A 27,682-nucleotide genomic window follows, 5' to 3' on the forward strand; every position below is an offset into this window, starting at 1 on the left:
TCTGACGGACTTTAGATTTGGAACATGCTTCAAATCTTTACGCCGTAAATCTGCCGGACCCAGAAATCCGCTCGTCTGTATGCTAGTCCGATGGCCAAAAACCGACGCTAGGGTAGCTATTGGCTACTGGCTATCAACTTCCTTATTTTAGTCCGGTGTGTGTCATCACGTACGAATCCGTCTGACTTTTGTGTGATCGTGTGTAGGCAAGTCCGTTCGTTAGAAAGTCGAAAGTCTGTCGGACTTTTGTAGCTGAAAAGTCCGACCGTGTGTACACGGCATTACACTTGCACAAAGTCAGGGATTTTGTAGGGCAACCAAACTGATGAGAGGCATTGAAGAGCTCAGCTATGAGGAAATATTTATTCTCTCTAGAGAAGTAGCGATTAAGAAGGGATATGATCATCAAATATAAATATATATATATATCACACCGTATTTTTCGCTACACAAGACGCACCTAGGTTTTAGAGGAGGAAAACAAAAAAAAAATTCTAAACCAAATGGCGTACTAAAATATTTAATATCATACTACTACTATAGGTTGGTGGTGAACAAACAGCAATACCACCCCCCCCTCCCCTCCCCCATCAAATCAGCTCAGGGTGGCAAGGCAGACACAAACACCCCTTCAGCCTCTTCTATCACAACAAGTCAGGTGACTGGGCATTGGATTCCATGCCAGACCACACCTCCCAGCCCCTTATCACCAGCTCACCTCAGGCAGCGGAGGACACTGCCATTACAATGCACAATGCTGGCTGGCTTTCAGCCTCAGATGCACCCAGGTAGCAGCTAGGAAGGGGGACTGGGGACATAGTTTGCAGCAGCAGCTGCCGGTGGAAGGAGCAGGAAGTGAGACTGGACCAGGTCATGGCGCTGGGGGTGTTCCGGCTGAAAAAAAAAAACAGCCAGGGATCTCGCCGCTTTCGGGATGGTGTCACCCAACCTGGGTGCAGCGTGCACACCAATAGCGACTCCGACACCTTCCCCCATGTTTTGGCACGCAGGGCAGACCGCATCCCCCCCACTCCCCCATGGTATGCCCCTGCGCCTCACATCCTTTCCTCTCTCCTCCACAGAGAAGCCGAGCGCCAGTATTCTGTCAGGGGGCTGTGCCTGGTCAGTATTCACTCCATAAGACGCAGAGACATTTTCCCCAATTTTTGATGGGAAAAAAGTGCGTCTTATGGTGTGAAAAATACGGTAAGTGGTTCATATAGGAAATTTGGTTTTGAGATATTCTCTTTCGGGTCATTACAGAGGACAAGGGGGCACTCTTAGACCCCTTTCACAGTGGGGCAGCCTGTGCATTCGTGGTAAAGCACCGCTCGTTTTAGCTGAGCTTTACCGCTGTTTAAGCAGTGCTTTTCGGCCACTAGCGGGGCACTTTTAACCCCAAGAGGGGTTAAAAACTCCCATGTTGCGGCGCTTTGGAAGTGCTGCCCATTCATTGCAATGGGCAGGGGTGTTTTGCAGCGCTCCCAAACTGCCCCAAAGATGCTGCTTGCAGGACTTTTTCTAACGTCCCGCAAGCGCTCCCCCCCCGGGTGTGAAACCCCCCCATGCAATGAATGGGAAGCAGTTTTCACACGCTTTACAGGCGCTATTTCTAGCACTAAAACGCCTGAAAACTGCCTCAGTGTCAAAGGGGTCTTACATCTGCTTCTTCGCAAGAGCTGTAAAAATGTAGAATAGACTAGAACTAGTTCTTTCAGCTCAGTAGATTGTTTACAAACGAGCTGGATGCATTCCTAAATGCAAAAACATAACTGGATTACTAGCATTCATCTTATTAGTAATAACATCAAGGGTAGATGATCTAGGGCAGTGATGGTGAACCTTGGCACCCCAGATGTTTTGGAACTACATTTCCCATGATGCTCAACTACACTGCAAAGTGCCTTAGCATCATGGGAAATGTAGTTCAAAAACATCTGGGGTGCCAAGGTTCGCCATCACTGATCTAGGGAATATCTCTCCCAGTCTGTCTTGAAGAGGAGTTCTCAGCCTTGGAAAATGGGCTCTCCTAAAGTTTTCCTCCACTGGAGCAAATTAGATTATGCCTTATTGGGGTTTCTTTGCCTCTGAATTAATTGTGGGTATAAGATTATGTATAAGGAGGATTTATATTTGTTTTTTCTTTTGGTTGAACTAGATTGAACTTTTTTCAACCCGACTAACTATGCAACTTAACTTTAAGAGAGTAAATTTTCTAAGACTGAGAACTGCTCTCCAAGACTTAGGGCTCTTTCACACGGGGCGGATCAGTGATGATCCGCCCCGTGAACACCCGCTTGCTCAGCGGGGATCGCTCCACCGATCCCCGCTGAGCAGGAAGATGACAGGTCTGTCTCTGCACACTGTGCAGCGATGGACCTGTCAGAGTGCCGCTCTCCCCTATAGGGGATCGGGTGATGACGGACCGTAGAGTCCGTCGTCATCCGATCCGAAAACGGATGGAAAAGTAGGGTTTTCCTCCGTTACACTTTTCGGATCGGAGCGGGTCGGATGTCAGCGGACATGTCACTGCTGACATCCGACGCTCCATAGAGATACATGTATGTCCGTTTTTCATCTGAAAACGGAAGGATGAAAAACGGACATACGCATCGTCAGTGTGAAAGAGCCCTTAGACTGGGGAGAATATTGTCATCAAAGAACACAGAACAGAAATGGGAATGTTTCAAATTGACTGTATGCAAACACACTGCAAAATACATGGGCAATATGTTTAAAAGCTTAGGCGTAAAACTTAAGTGGCTCACATTCAGAATTAAGAAAGCCATAAAGAAAAAAAAAGGCATTTAAAAATAAAGGATCGCTCTCCTGTATTTGAAAGCTACAAAGACTATAACAAAAGGAAATGAACAACAAGTTGCAAGGAGAGTACAACACAGCCCCAAACATTCTTTAAATATACTAATGGTTAAAAGATCAGATCTGAGCATGTAGGCTCTTTACAAGATACTTTAGTGACTAAAGACAAAGAGAAGGCACATTTATAATGGGGAAAGTATAGAAATAGCCTCAAATGAACCACAATGGCTCAAAACTGATAAGGTCCAGAAACATTTAGACAAAATAAAGGTGGATAAAGCACCTAGACCACGTGTTCTCAAAGAGTTGAGCTCTAATATTTTTAAACCATTGTTTTTAAATTCTGGAAACTTTTTAATGACTAACAGTAAAGCCCCATACACACTATCAGTTTTTCTGCTGATTTTTGTCTTCAGATTTACCAAAACCATGTAGTGCAAGGGCCTGCCTGATTGCATACAAATTCAAACTCCTAAGGTTTGACCTTATATTATATGGTTTTGGTAAATCTAAAGGAAAAAATCAGCAGAAAATCTGATAGTGTGTATGGGGCTTTAGATTGCCCTCAATATGCAGTGCCTATATTTAAAAAGGCATCAAAGGGAAAATGCTGGGCGCAACAGAATTTTTCAGAATAACACTAGAGGGCCTTCCCTGGCTACCTCCCAGATACTATTAAACTGCTCTACCAGCATCCATTCTTTTGCCCAACTTTAAAATTATTTACAACTGACAGAAGGGGCATTCTCCCCTCATAGATGCTCTCCCCCGTGACATCTGTGATAGGTCACCCACAATTACAACCAGGAATACAAAAAGGGGTATTCCATTTCCTACTCTATGTAGATCAATAACATCTACATCATTTTCTTATGGATGGTAAGCTAAAAACATTGTTGGAGGCAGTGGCGTCTGATGAAGTTTTAGGATGGGGGGGCACCAGACCCTGCCCTTCCTTTTTGACCCCTCCAACTTGGTAAAAATGTGCGTAGTTTCAGCGAAATAGTGGGCGTGGCTCTAAGGTGGTGTGGTTACCGTCTGAGATGAACGAGGGATGGAGGGCCAGCAGGCCCAGATCCTACACAACAATAGAAATATGTGTATTCTAGAAAGTTTAACAGTCAGCAGATAAAGATACTCCAAATACCTGGTGTTAGCACTCATCCCGGCACCATGGTTGTTATGGTGGCAGGATGATTGAAGTGCATTATTTCTATTATTACATTGTAATATAAAATGAAATCATTCAACTCACCATAATGCAAAATCAGTGGGAGCCCTGAGCATGTCACTAGCCACGTCGCCTGCCACCAAATGCCATCAGGTGTCCCCAGCGGAGTCCGTCCTTACATCAGGTGCCCCCAGCAGAGGCCATCGTTACATGCAGCCTGTGTCACATGAAATGCAGCCAGCCTGTGTCCCATGAACTGCAGCCAGCCTGTGCCCCATCAAATGCAGCCAGCCTGTGTCCATCCTGTGTCCCTGTGTCCAGCCTGTGTCACATGAAATGCAGCCAGCCTGTGTCCCTGTGTCCAGCCTGTGTCACATGAAATGCACCCAGCCTGTGTACCATCAAATGCAGCCAGCCTGTGTCCCTGTGTCCAGCTTGTGTACTTACCTTGCTGTGGTGTCCTCTCCTGCGATGTCTCCTTCCACTGGCAGCGGCGATTCCGCTCCTCATACTTCCTGTTTCCTCTCTACCAGGCGCAATAGGAGAGAGAAAACAGGAAGTGACATCAAACTCGGATGTCAATCAAACCGCCCGGCCGCAGTAATAGATACTACAAGCGCTGGGCGGAAGCTACTCCGCGCTTCGGAAAGCGCCGCAAGGTGGGCTAAACGCCGGCAAATGAAGCGCCATGTCTGCAATCTTGTGATTGCATAGACATGGCGCTTCCCATAAGTGCACTGTGTCCGGCGTCCGAACACAGTGCACTTAAGGACCTTTTTTTGTATTTTTTTTTAAAGGGCCAGCTTTAAAAAATTTTTTTTTTTAACTTTTTTTGTGTCTGCCTGGAGGGGGAGGGGGGGGCGGCGCCCATGCGCCCCCTATGGACGGGCCGCAACTGGTGGAGGTATGTTTGCCCCTCCCCATGTGGAAAGCAATGCAACTGTGTCACTTCCTCTCATCTATAGAACAGATCTCAACCTTTACCCCCCACCCACACAGTTTAAGGAGTCTAGAGACAGAACCACCCTGCCATAGTTTATCCCAACCCTATCAAAGCCTTTCTCGTCCACTGGATATTGTCTATCCAAAATACAAAGAACAATTGGAAAAAGACTTGGACATCACATTTACGGATCTGCAAAATTCTGTAGATGACACATAAAACATATATACAGGACATGGGTAATAACATACTGGCATGAAGATATGGAGTTCCCAAGAGATCACACAAAATTTTTCCTCAATGTGTTGGAGATGTCAGAAAGAGGTAGGCACCATGCTTCATGTCTTTTGGTCCTGTCCTGGAATCATAGGCTTTTGGAAACAGATTTTGCAGGTCATCCTCAAGCAGATGGGTATGCAGATGCCAGATGATTCAACTGCATTTCTCCTCCATCTGACCCCAATGTCAATGAAACGCTACAAACAATTCCTACTAATACACCTCCTGAATGCGTCCAAGTCTTGTATACTAATTTACTGGAAGCAAACGAAACCTCCTCCAATTAGCCTATAGTTATTTAAGGTTAATGAACTTCAAACTATTGAGGAATTGATGGCAGCGGCTAAATCCAAGGAGGAAAAACTTCATAAAATTTGGTTCTATTGGACCATGTTTACTTATTCTCAGAGTATGATGCCCCAATGCATGAGACCTAAATAGTATACACTTAAATTTGGATTTTCTGCTGAACCATTGCAGTTCACCCACGGATCTTCTCAAATAGCCACTTATATCCCCTCCCCTCTATACTATCCTTCACCCCCTTCCCCCCCTTTTTTTTTGTTTTCTTCTTGAACTTTTTCTCTTCTTTTCTGTCTGTCTTGCCTCATTTTTTATACTAAGACCAGTCTTATATACAGTTATCCAGCTCTTCTACGTGTTACACAACCAAATATAACTACTACAAGTTTGAATAGAATACCTTGTAAGAAGACTATAACCTTAACTTTTATAACACATTATTAATCTTTGTGATTAATATGCTATGCAGACTATGCTGCATTGAGACCCATACATAGGTTGTAGTTTGGTCATGAGACACTTACAGACAGTTTTCTGATGCTTTTACATGTCATTGAATATACTGACTTGCCTAATGCAAGTAACTACAGACCAGCTAGTTTAACTTCTAAAGTCAAGAAGATAATCAAGAATTTGATTTTTTTTTTTTTAAACACAGAAGAGTTTTTACTAGAAAACAAAACTATGAGTAGTAGTTAGCATGGAATCATAAAGGACCAATATTGTCAAATTTTGCTTTCTTTTCTTGAGGAAGTAAGCAAAAACGGCTGTACATATAATATACTTGGACTTTGCTAAATTGTTTAACTGAGTTCCTTACACACAGCTAATGTGTAACTTAAAGCCTATAGGCTTAGAAAATGGGTAGAAAACTGTCTAAAGGACCATATTCAGCGAGTAGTAATTCATACTCTGAATGTACTAAGGGTATTAGTGACGTACCTCAAGGTCCAGTGTTGGGACCCTTACTTTTAAACATATTGATAAATTATGAAGAATTTGGGATTACAGCATAATGGACATTTCTGTGTTTGCAGATGACACCAAGCCATCTATCCTTACAGGATATATCCGAATTACAAGCAGACCTTAATGCACTGTTTGATAGGGCAACTATCTGGAAAATTATGTTTAAAGTGGTTTTAAACTCTAAATGCTTTTTTAGCTGCATTAGGGTGAAAAAAAAGGCCCAACTAACTGTCCCCCCCACCAACCCTGAACACTTACCTGACACCTCTCACTGCCCCAGCACCACTCTCATCTCTTCCTGTTCTCATAGGAGACACTGAGAGCCGCAGCAGCCATAGGCATCTGCTGCTGTCAGTCAAACTCCGGTGAGGTGAGGGGCGTGGCTTGCCAACAATGTGTGCCTTTAAGATTATCTGATTGCCAACAGGGGATCAGGAAGGAATTTTATCCTGCACTGCATCAAATTGGACCATTGTTTTATATGGGTTTTTTTAGCCTTCCTCTAGATCAACTGTGGGTATAGAGCAGTGTTTCTCAACTCCAGTCCTCAAGGCGCACCAACAGGTCATGTTTTCAGGATTTCCCTCAGATGAAACAGCTGTGGTATTTACTAAGGCAGTGAAACTGATCAAATCACCTGTGCAAAATAATGGAAATCCTGAAAACATGACCTGTTGGGGCGCCTTGAGGACTGGAGTTGAGAAACACTGGTATAGAGTTCGGTAAATGAATGTTTTCTATCCATTTATTTTTCTATTGGTTGAACTAGTCCTACTTGTATTTATGAGAAGAAACAGATGACTAGAAAAGTACATACACAGGAATTGGCCAAGCAAGTGTCACTAAGTATGATGAGGATAGTGACCAGTGGAATGTTAGATGATATTATATTAAGCAGTCATCAAGATGTTGCCATTAATTATGTAGACTTTAGCCATGTATCTCAAGGACGAATGACTAAATGTATCAAGGATGTCATTAGGCAAGTGTACCTAAGTATGATAAGAAAGATAACCATGGGTAAAGAGCTGTTATCACGATCTTTAACTGCACCCACAACATTTTCAGCTAAAATGTTGACTTTTAACCCCTTTGGTAATATGTTTAAGATGTTTTGCTTGATCTGACTAAACCATTTGAGGTCTATATAATTATAGGACATATCATGCATCAAAGTTTTATTTTTGGAGAATTTCTCTTCCAGAATGTTTGCACAGAAAAGTTGATATTGAAACCATTTAAAGGGGTTAGAAAGGGGTTCATCCTGTGACATTTCCCCAAACTTTTGTTTTCCTGTAGATTCTTTTCTGAGGTCCATACCTTTCACTTACAGCAATAACAAAATGCCCCATAAGGGTAGTGTTTGCCTTTGTGACAAATGATTCCACCATTGTGGTTAGGTTTGAAAATTAATCCCTAGGCATCATAATTTGGTTTTTGCCAATTTCCACCATTTACCATGCCTGTAAAATATCTAATCCACATGTCTGCAGATACTCTGAAACTGAGTTAGCAATATCAAAGATGTGCATAAACAGGAATGAGAATGAGCAAGACTTCATATTGTATCCAAGCATTAAGTAGATTTTTGGCCTCACTGTACTACAGGTTACTTTGGGCTTAATTGTTTTACTTACCAAAGAAGATGCGCACCCAAATCCCAGCATTACCAGTCCTAAGTTTAAGGGGAATGACCCCCAAATAAATACCATTCTTTCTGTGCACCAGGATATCGTTTTTCAATTGTTAAATATTAAGATTACTTCAGGCTTTTTTTTTATTCAGTTGCTAAAGATGGCCACCCAAATCCCAGCATTAGCAGTCTAGAAGTGAGTAACAGACCTGCAAATAATATTTACCTTTTTAGTCAGTCAATAATAATGATTATTTTAGGTTTTTCAGGTTCACATGCTGAAAATTATAGTCCAAAAATGGGTAGCTGACCCCAAAATAAATTATATCATTACTGTGCCCCAGAATATATATTTTTTCATTTTTGTCAGTTAATTAAATTAGATCAGGTTTTTCTTGTTTCATGTATTGAAAAATACAGGCACTCATGGGTCTGCCACATGTGTGCCATAACGTGTCTCTTCCAGTTCTTTCCTGAATGCTTGGACTGCACAGTCAGAACGTTCAGCACAGCAGTGTGGACCCCTGCAGTTCACAAGGTGTGCCTGCAAGGGCTGCTTTTAATTCTGGTTGTGGAGTGTGCTAAAGGGGAGGAGAAGGACAGGCGATCAACATCAGTCTTTACTTCTTATGCCATGTATGTTGCTGCCTAGCAATGCAGGCACATTGAAAAGATGTGAGTTGCCAGGCAGCATCCATCAATCATAGCTGGGAGTGTGGGGGTAGAATGGTTTCGAGAGGCAGGCTAGACATTGACAGGAACAACAGGTAGAAATGACACCTAGGTAAAGTTTCATTAACTTTTTGGCCACATACTCAGGGCCCACCAGATGATCTTCTGGTGGGTCAGTCTTTCCCTGAGTGCAAAAACCAAAGGGGCATATTTATAAAATCAGAAAACATTCACTGCAGTTGAAAACGTCCACATGCTTTAAATGACAACAAATGATTCACCTTCAGTGAATGTTTGGTGAAATTCACTGCTTTATAAATGTGGCCGAAAATATACTGTACGTATGTGACAGTTACTTGTTTTTCACTGTGCTGTCATTACAAAAATTCATAAAAGAAGTGCCAGTAAGTGGCTTCAACCAGTTCTCATTTTAAAACAATATACTCTTTTATATGAGCTATATAGTTCTTTCACTGAAAGAGAAATGCAGTCATTATAACATTACCAGTAAGCGTACAGAAGATTAGGTTTTTTTTTACTCAATGTACTGTAAATAGAAGTACAACTTATATGTTGGGGAACCCTAAACAGAACCTAAGAAATCTGATCAATGGGATCTGCTGGGGTTTGGGTATACTGTTGGATTTTATGTTACTGTGTTATTTCATTATCAAACGTTCAGGAGTTAGAAGCAGACATGGCTACCCACTATATTTCTGTCTGAAAATCTGATGAACACTGGATCAGAAATGCCCACTGAAAACCTGTTTCTGCACAACGATGAAACCTGTTTTGCAGCTATGGACAACAATAAGCGCCACTTTTCATTGATATGTCCCATCTGTCTCTTAGTTTTGTATGTGGATGCTTTGTTCAGATTGTTAAAATTGACTTTTTGGTAACTTTACAGAACTATATGAATATAATTCTGACATGCTACAATCTACAGTTGTATAATTTAGAAAAAAAACTGTACTTTCTACAAAGAAAAGCTCTGGTCAATGGCCTAAACTGAGATTAGCAGTCTGCTTCAGGCCAAAGTAAGCATTTTCTTGGTCTCCCCTCACCCAGTTATCAGACTGCAACTTTGCAGTAAGTCACAAAGTGGGAAGCTGCACCAGATTAATTGCACAGGTTGCGCCGTAAAGCGCTCAGCCCTGTCCAGTCCTGTCCAGCTGCAGCCTGCCATAGATTTTGACAGGCTGTTGCACCAAGGCTGGACGCTGAACCTGTTCTTCCTGGGTGAACTTAAACACTGGGAGGGATGCACTGCAGCTGGATGGCTAAACTGAATATATGAAATGTGTCACAGTGAAAAATCATATCTGCATACAAAAACATTGTATATGAACACTTTCACCATAAATTTCTTAAAATTCAGTACACTCTTGTGAATATTGTGAATCAAAGCTAGTGTCCAATAAAAAAATTATTGTAGTGGGTCCAATTCTGTGTGTCATTTTGTCTTGACCACAAAACACCACTGTCTTCAAAATTAACCACCTCCACTCGTGAAGCTTCGGAGGAAGTCCATCAGGACGTAACATGTAAAGTGGGTGGATCCTCGGTCGTAATCACACTGGTGGCTGAAGTTGTACACATCCCATCAGGAGACCTATACATAGGGCCAGGAGAGTGGATGGCAGTTGATCTGTATCTAAAGCATATGTTTTATATCAGGGGTCTTCAAACTATGGCCCTCCAGCTGTTCAGGAACTACAATTCCCGTCATGCCTGTGAATATCAGAGTTTTACAATGCCTCATGGGATGTGTAGTTCCGCAACAGCTGGAGGGCCGTAGTTTGGAGATCCCTGTTTTATATGGTACATGTGAGTGGATTGTTACCATTTTTTAATAAGTATATTACACAATGACTAGTTGGCTTTCTTTTTGCATGTATGGGACCATAGGGCTTGAACCTCCTTGTGTGGGTATTGTCAGTGGGACATGGATGTTCTGGACTTGGAGGAGGATATGTTTCCAACACTATCCACTGTAGTGGTTTAATAGCCCAGGCAGAGGCTATCCTATATTTGCTGTTTGTGATCTCCTGTAATCTAAGAGGTCAATATGTGAGAGGAAGCGTCCATCTATTATTCACAAGTGGAAGTGGTTAATTTTTGAAGGTGGTTGTATTTTGTGGAGAATATAGAAGCACACACAGAATTGGACTCACTGCAATCATTTGTTTTATAGGACACTAGTTTTGTTTCACATTAATGTTTACAATAGTGTACTGAGTTTTAAGAGAGTTATGGTGAAAGTGTTCCTGTACAATTTTTTCATGTTTCTGTATGCAGATACAGTTTGCTTGTATATTGTTCATAAGTTGGCACGTGAGGATTTGATTTGTCTTTTCATCTCATCTTCATTGTTTTCACTGATCCACATACATACACATACATATATTGTATATATACTGTGTGTGTACTTTGTCTTTTCCTATAATGTGCGATCCCATTTCCGTTTGAGATCTGATAATATTAATCCTAATAATGTGGAATAATAATACTACCATCAAGGGTGCAACACTCTCCTTCAATATGTTAAGTGCATAGATTAATTAATATAGTATATACAGTTCAACAGTGATCAAAATAATATAAAATACAATAACTATTATATACACATATAAACAGTCTCACAAAAGTGAGTAACCCCCCCCCACACACACACACACACATTTTTGTAAATATTTTATTATATCTTTTCATGTGACAACACTGAAGAAATTACACTTTGTTATAATGTAAAGTATTGAGTGTACAGCTTGTATAACAGTGTAAATTTGCTGTCCCCTCAAAATAACTCAACACAAAGCCATTAATGTCTAAACCGCTGGCAACAAAAGTGAAAATGTCCAAATTGGGCCCAATTAGTCATGTGACTTGTTAGTGTTACAAGGACTCGGGTCTGAATGGGGAGCAGGTGTTAAATTTGGTGTTATCGCTCTCACTCTGTCATACTGGTCACTGGAAGTTTAACATGGCACCTCATGGCAAAGAACTCTCTGAGGATCTGAAAAAAAGAATTGTTGCTCTACATAAAGATGGCCTAGGCTATAAGAAGATTGCCAAGACCCTGAAACTGAGCTGCAGCACGGTGGCCAAGACCATATATTGGTTTAACAGGACAGGTTCCACTTAGAACAGGCCTCGCCATGGTTGACCAAAGAAGTTGAGTGGATGTGCTCATCGTCATATCCAGAGGATGTCTTTGGGAAATAGATGTATGAGTGCTGCCAGCATTGCTGCATAGTTTGAAGGGATGGGGGGTCAGCCTGTCAGTGCTCAGACCATACGCCTCACGCTGCATCAAATTGGTCTGCAAGGCTGTCGCCCCAGAAGGAAGCCTCTTCTAAAGATGATGCACAAGAATGCCCTCAGTTTGCTGAAGACAAGCAGACTAAGGACATGGATTACTGGAACCATGTCCTATGGTCTGATAAGACCAAGATAAACTTATTTGGTTCAGATGGTGTCAAGCATGTGGCGGCAACCAGGTGAGGAGTCAGGGCCGGATTTCCCACAAGGCCACCGAGGCCAGGCCTCGGGGCGGCAGTGGTACAGGGGCGGCGCCGCGGCCGCCCACAGGCTTTTTTTTTTTTTTTTCGGAGTATGGAGCACGGCCGCAGCGGGGTGTGTTATCAGAAAGCCACTACGCTGTGGCATTCTGGGAGCTGTAGTCCAGACGAGCACCCTGTGATTGGCCGAACAGGGTCATGTGCGGGCGGCCGTCATGGGCACCTTTGATTGGCCCAGGGGAGCTGGTCACTGTGGAGGCGGGGCTGCTCTGTGGGTGATCTGCTGCGGGATCCCGCCTCTCTGCCTGGCGTTATGACTGTATGTCTTCTACAGTCAGTGTACCCTCTCTCTATCAGCCCGTCCCTCTCTCTATGCCCCGCCCCTCTCGGTCAGCCCGTCCCTCTCTGTCAACCCCCCTCTATCAGCCCACCCTTCTGTCAGCCCCTCCTCTCTGTCAGTGCCCCCCCTCTCAGTGCCCACCCCCTCTCTGTCAGTGCCCCCTCTCTATCAGTGCCTCCCCTCTCAGTGCCCACCCCCTCTCTGTCAGTGCCCACCCCCTCTCTATCAGTGCCCCCCCTCTCAGTGCCCACCCCCTCTCTGTCAGTGCCCACCCCCTCTCTGTCAGTGCCCACCCCCTCTCTGTCAGTGCCCCCCCTCTCAGTGCTCACCCCCTCTCTATCAGTGCCCCCCCTCTCAGTGCCCACCCCCTCTCTGTCAGTGCCCACCCCCTCTCTGTCAGTGCCCCCCCTCTCAGTGCCCACCCCCTCTCTATCAGTGCCCCCCCTCTCAGTGCCCACCCCCTCTCTGTCAGTGCCCACCCCCTCTCTGTCAGTGCCCCCCCTCTCAGTGCTCACCCCCTCTCTATCAGTGCCCCCCCTGTCAGTGCCCACCCCCTCTCTGTCAGTGCCCACCCCCTCTCTGTCAGTGCCCCCCTCTCAGTGCCCACCCCCTCTCTATCAGTGCCCCCCCTCTCAGTGCCCACCCCCTCTCTGTCAGTGCCCACCCCCTCTCTGTCAGTGCCCCCCCTCTCAGTGCCCACCCCCCTCTCTATCAGTGCCCCCCCTCTCAGTGCCCACCCCCTCTCTGTCAGTGCCCACCCCCTCTCTGTCAGTGCCCCCCCTCTCAGTGCCCACCCCCTCTCTGTCAGTGCCCTTCCCTGTCAGTGCCCTCCCCTCTCTGTCAGTGCCCCCCCTCTCTGTCAGTGCCCCCCCCTCTGTCAATGCCCCCCTCTCTCTGTCAATGCCCCCCTCTCTCTGTCAGTGCCCCCCCTCTCTGTCAGTGCCCCCCCCTCTGTCAGTGCCCCCCTCTGTCAATGCCCCCCTCTCTGTCAGTGCCCCCCCTCTGTCAGTGCCCCCCCTCTGTCAGTGCCCCCCCCTCTGTCAATGCCCCCCTCTCTGTCAGTGCCCCCCCTCTGTCAGTGCCCTCCCCTCTCTGTCAGTGCCCACCCCCTCTCTGTCAGTGCCCCCCCTCTCAGTGCTCACCCCCTCTCTATCAGTGCCCCCCCTCTCAGTGCCCACCCCCTCTCTGTCAGTGCCCACCCCCTCTCTGTCAGTGCCCCCCCTCTCAGTGCCCACCCCCTCTCTGTCAGTGCCCACCCCCTCTCTGTCAGTGCCCCCCCTCTCAGTGCTCACCCCCTCTCTATCAGTGCCCCCCCTCTCAGTGCCCACCCCCTCTCTGTCAGTGCCCACCCCCTCTCTGTCAGTGCCCCCCCTCTCAGTGCTCACCCCCTCTCTATCAGTGCCCCCCCTGTCAGTGCCCACCCCCTCTCTGTCAGTGCCCACCCCCTCTCTGTCAGTGCCCCCCCTCTCAGTGCCCACCCCCTCTCTATCAGTGCCCCCCCTCTCAGTGCCCACCCCCTCTCTGCCAGTGCCCACCCCCTCTCTGTCAGTGCCCACCCCCTCTCTATCAGTGCCCCCCCTCTCAGTGCCCACCCCCTCTCTGTCAGTGCCCACCCCCTCTCTGTCAGTGCCCCCCCTCTCAGTGCCCACCCCCTCTCTGTCAGTGCCCTTCCCTGTCAGTGCCCTCCCCTCTCTGTCAGTGCCCCCCCTCTCTGTCAGTGCCCCCCCCCTGTCAATGCCCCCCTCTCTCTGTCAATGCCCCCCTCTCTCTGTCAGTGCCCCCCCTCTCTGTCAGTGCCCCCCCTCTGTCAGTGCCCCCCTCTGTCAATGCCCCCCTCTCTGTCAGTGCCCCCCCTCTGTCAATGCCCCCCCCTCTGTCAGTGCCCCCCTCTCTGTCAGTGCCCCCCCCTCTGTCAGTGCCCCCCCTCTGTCAGTGCCCCCCCTCTGTCAATGCCCCCCTCTCTGTCAGTGCCCACCCCCTCTCTGTCAGTGCCCCCCCTCTCAGTGCTCACCCCCTCTCTATCAGTGCCCCCCCTCTCAGTGCCCACCCCCTCTCTGTCAGTGCCCACCCCCTCTCTGTCAGTGCCCCCCCTCTCAGTGCCCACCCCCTCTCTATCAGTGCCCCCCCTCTCAGTGCCCACCCCCTCTCTGTCAGTGCCCACCCCCTCTCTGTCAGTGCCCCCCCTCTCAGTGCTCACCCCCTCTCTATCAGTGCCCCCCCTCTCAGTGCCCACCCTCTCTCTGTCAGTGCCCACCCCCTCTCTGTCAGTGCCCCCCCTCTCAGTGCCCACCCCCTCTCTGTCAGTGCCCACCCCCTCTCTGTCAGTGCCCACCCTCTCAGTGCCCACCCCCTCTCTGTCAGTGCCCTTCCCTGTCAGTGCCCTCCCCTCTCTGTCAATGCCCCCCTCTCTCTGTCAATGCCCCCCTCTCTCTGTCAGTGCCCCCCCTCTCTGTCAGTGCCCCCCCTCTGTCAGTGCCCCCCCTCTGTCAATGCCCCCCTCTCTGTCAGTGCCCCCCCCTCTGTCAATGCCCCCCCTCTGTCAATGCCCCCCCTCTGTCAATGCCCCCCCTCTGTCAATGCCCCCCTCTCTGTCAGTGCCCCCCCTCTGTCAGTGCCCCCCCTCTGTCAGTGCCCCCCCCCTCTGTCAATGCCCCCCTCTCTGTCAGTGCCCCCCCCTCTGTCAGTGCCCTCCCCTCTCTGTCAGTGCCCACCCCCCCTCGGTCAGTGTCCACCCCCTCTCGGTCAGTGCCCCCCCTCTCTGTCAGTCCCCCCCCCTCTCAGTGCCCTCCCCTCTCTGTCAGTGCCCCCCTCTGTCAATGCCCCCCTCTCTCTGTCAGTGCCCCCCCTCTGTCAGTGCCCTCCCCTCTCTGTCAGTGCCCACCCCCTCTCTGTCAGTGCCCACCCCCTCTGTCAGTGCCCCCCCTCTCTGTCAGTGCCCTCCCCTCTCTGTCAGTGCCCTCCCCTCTCTGTCAGTGCCCTCCCCTCTTTGTCAGTGCCCCCCCTCTCTGTCAGAGCTCACCCCTCTGTCAGTGCCCCCCCCCTCTGTCAGCCGCAGCAGTGTGCACCTTGCCAGCCAGCCAGCCACCCACTGACCTACAGCAGGGATCCAGGCCAGCCTACCGCAGCAGTGTGCACCGTGCCAGCCACCCACCCACCCACTGACCCACAGCAGAAAACCAGCCAGCCACAACAGGAGCCACCCACGGTGACCCACCCACACCAGGGAGCCAGCCAGGCACAGCAGGGTGCTGACCAGCCACCCACTGGAACCAGCCACAGAGGACGTGGGAGTCAGCCACCAACGGGAGCCAGCCACCAACAGCAGCCAGCCACAGAGGACACGGGAGCCAGCCAGCCACAAAGGACACAGGAGCCAGCCAGCCACCAACAGGAGCCAGCCACAGAGGACGCGGGAGCCAGCCAGCCACAGAGGACGCGGGAGCCAGCCAGCCACAGAGGACGCGGGAGCCAGCCAGCCACAGAGGACACGGGAGCCAGCCAGCCACCAACAGGAGTCAGCCACAGAGGACGCGGGAGTCAGCAACATCTGCAGTACCCATAGTTAAGGTAAGAGGAGCGCTACACAGTGCCAATTTTATTTTTACTTTGTGAGAGGTTGGGGCAGGGGTGAGAGTCATGGCACAAGGAGGGGGTCCCATGAGGAACAGAGTGAATGAAGGTGTTCACTGTACACTCTGTTAGATAGAGGCCCTCCTCCAGGTCCCATTATACTCCTTTTCAGTCTCTAATGGGACCTGGTGGGGACTCTTTCTAACAGATTCTATAATGGACACTGAATGGGCCTCTGTTAGAGAGACCCCCCTCTAGGTCCCATTAGACTCCTTTTGAAGTCTGTAATGAGGGTCTGTGACGGGGGTTTGTGATGAGGCAGGGGGGATGTGACGTAAGGGGGGTACTGAGGACATTGATGCAAAAGGGGGTCTGTGATGTGATGTGAAGGGGGGGACTGAAGACACTGATGTAAAAGGGGGTCTGTGATTTCTGCACTAGCAAAACACAGGTCTCTCCAAGGGCAATAGAAAACAATTGTTTTCTATGTGTCCTGTTCACACTGCAACAGCGCCACTGCATGCTGAGCAGTGTGGTGCAAAATGCATACTGTTTCTATGCACTGCAACTGAGCTGTGGTGCATAAAAATGAATGAAATGTATTTGCATAAAGAACTAGTTACGATCATCTTTGGGTCAAGAAGGACTGAACAGTTTAGCTTTACTTGCCATTGAGTCAGAACTTTTAAATACTTTGTCCTACGAAGATATTATCGATGAGTTTGCCAAAAAAAGTTAGAACTAAAAAATTGTAGGGAGTTTCTTACTACTATAATCTTTAAAAGGCATTTTCTGCATTACGGAGTATTTTCAGTCTGTACAATTAAAGCCAGTTATTTTCAGTGTTCTCGTGTGTGGAGATATGTTTTTAATTGATCTATTGTAGCAGTCATCGATAAAGGACCAGAATAGTGGTGTGTGTGTGTGTGTGTGTGTGGGGGGGGGGGGGGCATTGAAGGACCCGGCCTTGGGGCGGCAAAGGGAGTAAATCCGGGCCTGTGAGGAGTACAAAGAAAGTGTGTCTTACCTACAGTCAAGCATGGTGGTGGGAGTGTCATGGTCTAGGGCTGCATGAGTGCTGCTGGCACTGGGGAGCTACAGTTCATTGAGGGAACCATGAATGCCAACATGTACTTTGACATGCTGAACCAAAGCATGATCCCCTCATTCGGAGATTGGGCCGCAGGGCAGTATTCCAACATGATAGCGACCCCAAACACACCTCTAAGATGACCACTGCCTTGCTAAAGAAGCTGAGGGTAAAGGTGATGGGCTGGCCAAGCATGTCTCCAGACCTAAACCCTATTGAGCATCTGTGGGGCATCCTCAAATGGAAGGTGTAGGAGCGCAAGGTTTCTAACGTCCACCAGCTTCGTGATGTTGTCATGGAGGAGTGGAATAGTGGCAACCTGTGAAGCTCTGGTGAACTCCATGCCCAAGAGGGTTAAGGCAGTGCTGGAAAATAATGGTGGCTACACAAAATATTGACACTTTGGGCCCAATTTGGACATTTGCACTTAGGGGTGTACTCACGTTTGTTGCCAGCGGTTTAGACATTAACCACTTGCTGACCAGCCGCTGTTGTTATATGGTGGCTGGTCGGCTCCCCTGCATGAATCGCCAGAGCTGTATGGTGGCAGGCGCAGTCACGAGTGGGCGTGCACCGCTGGCGGCGATTGCTGCGGGAGCTTGCCCGTGGGTCGGGCGGACCCGCGATCGCCTAGGATAGAGGCAGAACGGGGTTCTGCCTATGTAAACAAGCGGATCCCCTGACAGGGGACATGACAGAGATCTACTGTTCCCAGTCATCGGGAACAGTGATCTCTGTCATGTCCCTGGCAGCCCATCCCCCCTACAGTTAGAACACACTTAACCTCTTAATCTCGAAGAATGTATATTGGCCTAAACTGATGAATAAATGTGTTTTTTTATATATTTTTTTTTGGATATGTATTATAGCAAAAAGTAAAAAACTATTTTTTTTCAAAATTGTCGCTTTGTTTATAGCGCAAAAAATGCAGAGGTGATCAAATACCACCATAAGAAAGCACAACCGCGCAATTGTCAGTTAAAAACGACGCAGCGTCGTATCGAAAAAAATGGCCAGTAACCCCTTGCCAACTGGCTCACGCCGATATACGTCGGCAGAAGGGCACGTACAGGCATATTAACATACCTGTACGTTGCCCTTTAAGACGCGGCATTGTGGGCACGCGCGCTGCAAGCTCCGTGATCATCTCACGGAGAGGAATAACGGGGAAATGCTGATGTAAACAAGCATTTCCCCATTCTTCCTAGTGACAGGACACTGATCACCGCTCCCTGTGATCGGGAGCGGTGATCAGTGTCGTGTCACACGTAGCCCATCCCCCTACAGTTAGAACACATCCCTAGGACACACTTAACCCCTGCAGCGCCCCCTACTGGTTAACCCCTTCACAGCCAGTCACATTTACACAGTAATCAGTGCATAACTTTTGCGCAAACCAATCAATAAACGCTTATTGCGATTTTTTGTAAGCGACGCAGTGCTGAATCGTAAAAAGTGCTCTGGTCTTTGGGCAGCCAAATGGTCCAGGGCTGAAGTGGTTAAGGGGGCAAATCCTTTCCAGTTTAAACATTAATGGATGTGTGTTGAATTATTTTGAGGGGACAGCAAATTTACACTGTTATACAAGCTGTACACTCACTACTTTACATTGTAGCAAAGTGTCAGTGTTGTCACATGAAAATATATAACAAAATATTTACAAAAATGCGAGTGGTGTACTCACTTTTGAGAGATTGTGTATATATTTATAAGTATATCAAATTGAGTCCATCTTTCAGTGGCAGTCCATAAAGATATATACTGTATGTAAAAAATCCGTAAATCGTGTAATCCCATACACCAAAAACAATTCTGTGTGTATAGGCCTTTGTTCACCACAGTTCCCTTCACCCTGACAGGGCTGGGCTCAGCCCTTCCTTCTCAGAGCTGGCCGCTCAGCTGTCGGCTAATTGCCAGCTCCTATCTCTCCACAGTTACCCAGCTGTTAATGATATCCTGCTCATCAGTTCTTTCCTACTTAAGCCGTTCAGCCCAGTGGATCTCTGCCTTCGCCTTAGTCAACATCACAGAAACTATCTCCTGCAATCCTGTTCGAGACTTGCTTTGCTGACATCCCTTCTGGCTCCAGATCCTGCTTGCTGTTCCACTACATTGATCCCTGACTTCTGGCTTGGCTGACTATCCATTACTGAACTTTGGCTATGTTTTGACTACGTTTGTTCTTTTTACTTTTATTATTAAACAAGTGTGATTTAACTGTACTTCTGTCTCTGCCTGATTTCATGGTTTCTGACACACCCCACCTAAGGCTGACTTTTCACCTGCTTGGGCTGACCCCACTACCTAAAGGAGGTTGGTATGCACCTTTGCAGTTTAAAAGTGGCACGACTTCCACTGACAAATCAAATACAGTCCACAGCTCTCAGCGTAGTGTCATACATGTAAGAGGCAAAAAACCCAGACCTTTAAGAAAGCCCATTGGGCGCTACGCGTGAGGTGGGCGGTGATGTAACCATGCTGGACAGAGCCAGGTGGAGCTGCACAAGCCGAGGATATTACTGAAATATTCCTGTATTTGACTTCTGAATCTTGAGTGGTATTTTTAATCTTAATAAATATATTGTATGGGCGATCTGCAGTATGTTTTTTTGTAGAGGTGCACCGGATAGAAATTTTGGTGCCGAAACCAAAAATGCAGGATGCACTTGGCCAAAAAAAAACGAAACCAAAAATTACAGTTTTTAAAAAATATTATTATTTTTATATATAATTGTATTATATTCAACTTTTTAATTAATATTATCAATTTAAATGAATATGAATTTATTGTCGGCCATTATTGGCACATTAAGCACAATAAAAGCTCAGGAAAAATGTATCCCTTTAAATTCTATGTATGTCTGCACACTGTTCCATTGGGCTTCCATTGTGGTGTTAAAAAAATGTTTGCAATAACTCCATCAGTATCACCAGCAAAGCAGCTTCATTATTATCCCATTAAAGAAGAAGAGAATGTGCGCTGTATTTCGAGATTTCATAATTTGCCACGTCACCAGTATTAATTCTCCACTACGAACGCTATTTTACAAGACCGACTGCTTCTGGCTCGTCCTTGCTTCCGAGCATGCGTGCTCGTACTTTGGACTTTTGTCTGACGGACTTGTGTACACACGCTCGGAAAATCTGACAACAGACATTTGTCCGCGGAAAATGTTAAAATCTGCCATCCATTTGTCTGCGGAAAATCTGACAACAATTGTCCGATGCATCATACAAACGGTCGGATTTTCCACCAACAGCCTGTCATCACACATTTCCCATCGGAAAATCTGATCATGTGTACGCGGCTTTAGTCGTTAACCACTTCCCGCCTGTCATATAGCAGAATGATGGCTGGAAAGTGGTCCAGTTAACCTTGACTGGATGCCATACGACGTCCAGCAGGATAAGCCGCGGTTACGCACCCGTGGGGGCAAGCAGCGAGGCGATCGTTGGTGTGGTGTGACAGTCCGACACACTGCATCACCGATCTTGGTAAAGAGCCTCTGATGTAGGCTTTACCATGTGATCAGCTGTGTCCAATCACAGCGTAAACAGGAAGAGCCTATATTGTCTTTTCCTCCACTCGCACTGACAGATGCGAGTATAGGAGATCCGAGAGGCTGCTCTCCTGCTTATCAGTGCAGCCCCCCCAAGGATGCCTACCCAAGACCACCAGGTATGAACACCAGGGTTGCCAATCAGTGCCCATTAGAGGTGCCAATCAGTGGCCATCAGTAATGCCTGCCAGTGCCTCCTCATCAGTGCTGCCTATCAGAGCCATCTATCAGTGCCCCCTATCAGTGCCACCTATCAATGCCCATCAGTGCTGCATATTAGTGCCTCATCATCAGTGCTGCCTTATCAGTGCCCGTCAGTGCAGCCTCATCTGTGCCCATCAGTGAAGGAGAAAACGTACTCATTTACAACATTTTATAACAGAAACAAAGAAAAACTTTTTTTTTGTGTGAAATTTTCAGTCTTTTTTTATTTGTTTAGCAAAAAATAAAAACCCCAGTGGTGATCAAATACCATCAAAAGAAGGCTCTATTGGTAGGAAAAAAATAATAAAAATGTTGTTTGGGTACAGCGTTGCATGACCGTGCAATTGTCATTTAAAATGCAACAGCGCTGAAAACTGAAAATTGGCCTGTGCAGGAAGGGGGGGGGGGGGAGTGCCCTGTATTGAAGTGGTTAAAGTGGCTGTTAACCCAGTATTATAGAATCACACCATCCTCTCTGCAATATAACAATAAGTGTCCCTGTGTCTGTTTTATATATAAAAACATGCTGATCACTACCTATATCAGAGCGGCTCCCGGCGATCAGGAGACTCCTCTGCTCTATCCTCTGCCCGGCTAACAGCTCCAGTGGGCGGAGCCAATCGCTCCCACTGACGTCAGCGGGGGAGGAGGGGAAGAGAGAAGAGAGATAGCCGAGGAGTCACGGGATAGCCGAGGAGTCACGTGACTGATTGTAGTGAATCCTCAAAAACGGTTCACCAAAAACGTACAGACAATGATTTCAAAATTGCTTGTGCTAGCCTCCACCAGTGTCACAGGCTGCGCACCTCACAATTTGACCCCTGTTTTACCAGAGGGCCAAATTCAGCAATTTTCCCCTCTGGGGAAGACAAATATCTCTGGCATGGAGCTGGTGCTTTAAATCTTCCGTCTCTCACACTCTCTTGAATAGGATCTCGAAAACCCAGATACCTCTCACCCAATGGCAGATATATAAGGAAAGAGAACTGCAGAATTTAGTGCTCTCCATTTTATAACATTTATTTATCAGATAAGGAATAGATAAAACACAAGTGTGGCATTTCAAGCCGTGCTAGCTGAACAAGCATAAATTTAATGGTTCCATGAGATGGCCATGATGTGATGCCAGTACGTAGGCTCCACCCCCTATATGCACTACATCAGGGCGTAGACTTCTTCAGTAGCTTGTTCAGCTAACATGGCTTGAAGTGCCACACTTGTGAGTAAAACTATCTATTCCTTTACCTGGGAAATAAATGTTTTAAACTGGACAGCACTAGATTCTGCAATTCTCTTTCCTTATACAGTATCTCACAAAAGTGAGTACACCCCTCACATTATTGTAAATATTTTATTATATCTTTTCATGTGACAAGACTGAAGAAATGACACTTTGCTACAATGTAAAGTAGTGAGTGTACAGCTTGTATAACAGTGTAAATTTGCTGTCCCCTCAAAATAACTAAACACACCCATTAATGTATAAACCCCTGGCAACAAAAGTGAGTACACCTCTAAGTGAAAATGTCCAAATTGGGCCCAAAGTGTCAATATTTTGTGTGGCCACCATTATTTTCCAGCACTGCTTTAACCCTCTTGGGCATGAAGTTCACCAGAGCTTCACAGGATGCCACTGGAGTCCTCTTCCACTCCTCCAGGATGACATCACAGAGCTGGTGGATGTTAGAGACCTTGCGCTCCTTCACTTTCCGTTTGAGGATGCCCCACAGATGCTCAATAGGGTTTAGGTCTGGAGACATGCTTGGCCAGTCCATTACCTTTACTCTCAGCTTCTTTAGCAAGGCAGTGGACATCTTGGAGGGGTGTTTGGGGTCGTTATCATGTTGGAATACTGCCCTGTGGCCCAGTCTCCGAAGGGAGGGGATCATGCTTTGCTTCAGTATGTCACAGTACATGTTGGCATTCATGGTTCCCTCAATGAACTGTAGCTCCCCAGTGCCGGCAGCACTCATGCAGCCCCAGACCATGACACTCCCACCATCATGCTTGACTGTAGGCAATACACACTTGTCTTTGTACTCCTCACCTGATTGCTGCCACACACGCTTGACACCATCTGAACCAAATAAGTTTATCTTGGTCTCATCAGACCACAAGACATGGTTCCAGTAATCCATGTCCTTAGTCTGCTTGTCTTCAGCAAACTGTTTGTGGGCTTTCTTGTGCATCATCTTTAGAAGAGACTTCCTTCTGTAACAACAGCCATGCAGACCAATTTGATGCAGTGTGCGGCATATAGTCTGAGCACTGACAGGCTGACCCCCTACCCCTTCAACCTCTGCAGCAATGCTGGCAGCACTACATCTATTTCCCAAAGACAACCTCTGGATATGACGCTGAGCACATGCACTCAACTTCTTTGGTTGACCATGGCAAGGCCTGTCCTGAGTGGAACCTGTCCTGTTAAACCGCTGTATGGTCTTGGCCACCGTGCTGCAGCTCAGTTTCAGGGTCTTGGCAATCTTCTTATAGCCTAGGCCATCTTTATGTTGAGCAATATTTTTTTTTTTCAGATCCTCAGAGAGTTCTTTGCCATGAGTTGCCATGTTGAACTTCCAGTGACCAGTATGAGAGAGTGAGAGCGATATTACTAAATATAACACACCTGCTCCCTATTCACACCTGGGACCTTGTAACACTAATCCCCCGTACACACGGTCGGACTTTGTTCGGACATTCCGACAACAAAATCCTAGGATTTTTTCCGACGGATGTCGGCTCAAACTTGTTTTGCGTACACACGGTCGCACAAGGTTGTCGAAATTTCCGATCGCCAAGAACGCGGTGACGTACACCACGTACGACGAGACTAGAAAAGGCCGGTTCAGAACCAAGCGCGGCACCCTTTGGGCTCCTTTTGCTAATCTCGTGTTAGTAAAAGTTTGGTGAGAGACGATTTGCGCTTTTTCAGACTCGTGGCTTTCAGATCGTTTTCTGCCGTTCAGTTTGTGCTTGTGGGTTTGTATCTGCTCTTCAGTGCGTGCAGTCAGTTCGTATCGGAGTTTTCTGTGCGATCTTGCCCGCTCGTTGCTGTTTTTCAGGTCGCTCTTCACAGGCCTTGCTGTTCTTCAGTGCGTTCTGTTACTTCGTTCTGAGCAGCCGACCGTTTTCTAGCCATGTTTCGTATGCGTACTCCTCGTAGAGTTCGTGCTGTGCGGGGGCTTGGTGTTGGGGTCCTGACCTTGACACAAGTCCAGTCCATGAGCAGGGTGAGGAGGAGTTCATGGACCAAGAATTGGTTGCTTCAGCGTGACCAGTTCTGTCATATGCCTTTGCTCCGTGAGATCCGTGAGAATAATCCTGATGATTTCAGGAACTTTCTCAGGATGACGGACCCCATGTTTCACCGTTTGTTGGCTTCGCTGACCCCCTATATTAGCAGGCAGGATACCTGCATGAGGCAAGCCATCACTCCGGAGCAGAGGTTGGTCGCTACCTTGCGGTATTTGGCCACAGGGAGAAGTCTGCAGGACTTGAAGTTCTCGACAGGCATCTCCCCCCAGGCTCTGGGGATCATTATCCCAGAGACCTGTTCTGCCATCATACAGGTCCTGCAGAAGGAGTATATGAAGGTAAGATTTTTATCCTTTTATATCACATTTTATTGTATTGAATGTTTGATAATATATTGTATTTCTTCCCTCATTCCCTAATTACCATGATTGTAATATGCTGTGAATGTCCCCTTTGTTCTCATGCATGCTGGATTTTTAGGTAATTATTATTTTATGTCCTTCATACATATTTGCCCTTCACTAACCTTCCCAGCATGGTCTTTCCTGGCCTATATTCACCTCATGTAGTCACTTAACAATGTATTTTATCAGCTCCATAGTAGTGCTTTACCCCAAACACCCACTAAAATATTTGGAAATGTTATTTTTGATTTAAATTCAGGCAGAGTGCCAGAGGCTTTTTTTTGTGGTGTCCCCAAATTTTTTTTAACCCTCCCCCCCCAACTGCTAAGTCAGCTGATCCCAATTCTCTATCCTCAATCATCTATCTGCTGACTTTGCCAAACCCATACACACTATACCCATCTCTTTACTGGTCAGATTTATGGATGAATTCCCCAAAGCATGTAGTGCAAGGGCCTGCCTGTATACTTTCCAATGGTACTGTTTAAAGTTTTTGTATCATATTATTATCTTGATAGGTAATAGCAGAATGTTCAAATGTCCTCAAATGTGTACAGTGTGTATTTATATCTTTGTATTATGACACTTCTTACCTGTCCAGTGGTCTGCCAATAGTGTAACTAAGGAGGGGCTGTTCCAAGTAATACCCTGTATTTAGGCATTCATCTCTCAATGAAGTGAAGAGGGTTACCTGTCCAAGAGTCCCCCCCCCTATAATGTTAGAAATGGCCCATGAGAGGGGGGAGGGGGAATATGATAGGTGTACCTTATACTTTGTTGTTGTTAAATTCCCCTTAGTAAATGCTATCTGGAGGTTGCCCCATAATGTTTGTGTCTAATTTGCTTGCCATGTTTCTGTGAAAAAATAGTAATGTTTATTTTTTTTTCCTCAACAGTTTCCTTCAACGCCACAGGAATGGCAGACTGTGGCCTCCCACTTTGCCCAGCGGTGGGACTTTCCTAACTGCGGAGGGGCAATTGATGGGAAACACGTCCACATCGTCCCACCACCCAACTCGGGGTCGTACTTTTATAATTATAAGGGGTTTAATAGTATAGTGATGTTGGCGGTGGTGTCGGCTAATTACGAGTTCTTGTATGTGGACGTGGGGAAGAATGGCCGGATGTCCGATGGTGGAGTGATCGCCCAGACGGAGTTCTACAGGCGTCTCCAGAAAGGCAGCTTGGACTTGCCACCTCCAGAGGACAATGTTGAAGGTCTCCCATTTGTGTTTGTTGCTGATGAAGCATTTGCGCTGGGGGACCACCTGATGCGGCCATTCCCGATGAGGACCCTCACCCTGGAACAGAGGGTTTTTAATTACCGGCTGGCCAGAGCCCGAAGAGTGGTGGAGAACACATTTGGAATCCTGGCCAGCCGGTTCCGATTATTTCTGACACCCATCCATATGGCGGAGTATAAACTGAACCATATAATACTTGCCTGCTGTGTTCTCCATAATTTTTTAAGAAAACATTCAGCCAACTATGCTGGCTCAGTTGGGCCTGAGGCCGGAATCCCTAATCCATCAACACTGACGGCGCTTGAAAGTGGCCGTCCTGGCTTGCCCTCCCTGAATGCCCGTGATGTCCGGTTACGCTACCTGGAGTTCTTTGTGGGTAGGGGGGCTATCAATATGCCAGACAATCTGTGACACCTTTTTCAAATAAAAAACAACCAAAAGAAATTCTTGGTGGACATTTACTGCTTGTGTTTGTTTTAGCTGACCCTGACAGAAATGTGTTGAGTGCAGAAAATGTCGTGATTGCGTAAACTTATAAAAAACAGTGTTGGCTGGTACTTCCTAAATGCAAAAACACATTTCACTACAAGTGCACTTGCAACTGCACTGAACCTGCACTTGTAGTGCAAAGAGGATTTGCCCTTAGGAAATAACCCCCATTTTTACATAAAACAGCAATTACATCACCCCAAAAGTGTTGTAGTGTTGAGACAATAATCCACATATTCTTGAGTAAGGCACTTTTTTATACCTGCACAATCACATGTGCATTTCCCAAAGGTTTTTAAAACAAACCATCATGTTTGTTGTATAACAATGTTTGCAGTAGCATTATCAAAAATCGAAATATCCATTTCAGATAAAACAGGCCTGTGTAAAACCAACAAGAAAGCCAAAAAACTTGAACTTACAAAGTTCACATATGGTAAAACCTGAAGGCTATATCAGACATGAGTATTTATGAACTGTGTTTGATATAGCGTTCAGATGGGGGGAAATCACCCCTGGAAAAGCCAAATTTGGAAGATGCACACCAATTTACGAATGTCAACATGTGCTATCTGCCATCAGGGGGGATCAAGGGACGTGTTTTGGGGGAGCAAGCCCTTCCTCAACGCTACTTTATAATTGAGGAAGGGGTTGCACCCCCAAAACGCGTCCATTGATCTCCCGTGATGGCAGATAGCACATGTTGGCACACTGTGTGCATCCTCCAAATTTGGCTTTTCTAAACATTGAAAAAATTTTGGTACGATAAAACAGGTGATTTTTTGGGGTTTAAATTCGCCCCAAAACATCAATGATGTTATTATTTTTTTTAATAACATCACTGATTTGTTGCTGGATGTTTTGCAATTGGAGATTACACCCCATGATCTCCCCGATCAGTATCTGGGCACTTTCAGATGTAAAGCGTTCTGGATCACGATCACCTAAAAAGAGATAAAGAACAAAAAAAAAGGTCTCAAAAATCTGCCACCATCCATCTCTTTTACCTGAGCCTGGGGTCGCAGACACTCACCTGTTGTGGTGCCAATCTCCACCACGTCTTCTTCTTCCTCCTGCTCTTCTTCTTGTGTTGGTATTTCCCCTTCTTCCAGAGGGGGGGTCTCTGGTCTCCTGGGATGAGGGGTGTCCGAGTCTTTTCTCCCCTATGTAAAACAAAAATGGTATAATTAGCACACAGATATTTGATGGCAG

The sequence above is a fragment of the Aquarana catesbeiana genome, linkage group LG04 (assembly GCF_042186555.1).
Source record: "Aquarana catesbeiana isolate 2022-GZ linkage group LG04, ASM4218655v1, whole genome shotgun sequence".
NCBI lineage: Eukaryota > Metazoa > Chordata > Amphibia > Anura > Ranidae > Aquarana > Aquarana catesbeiana.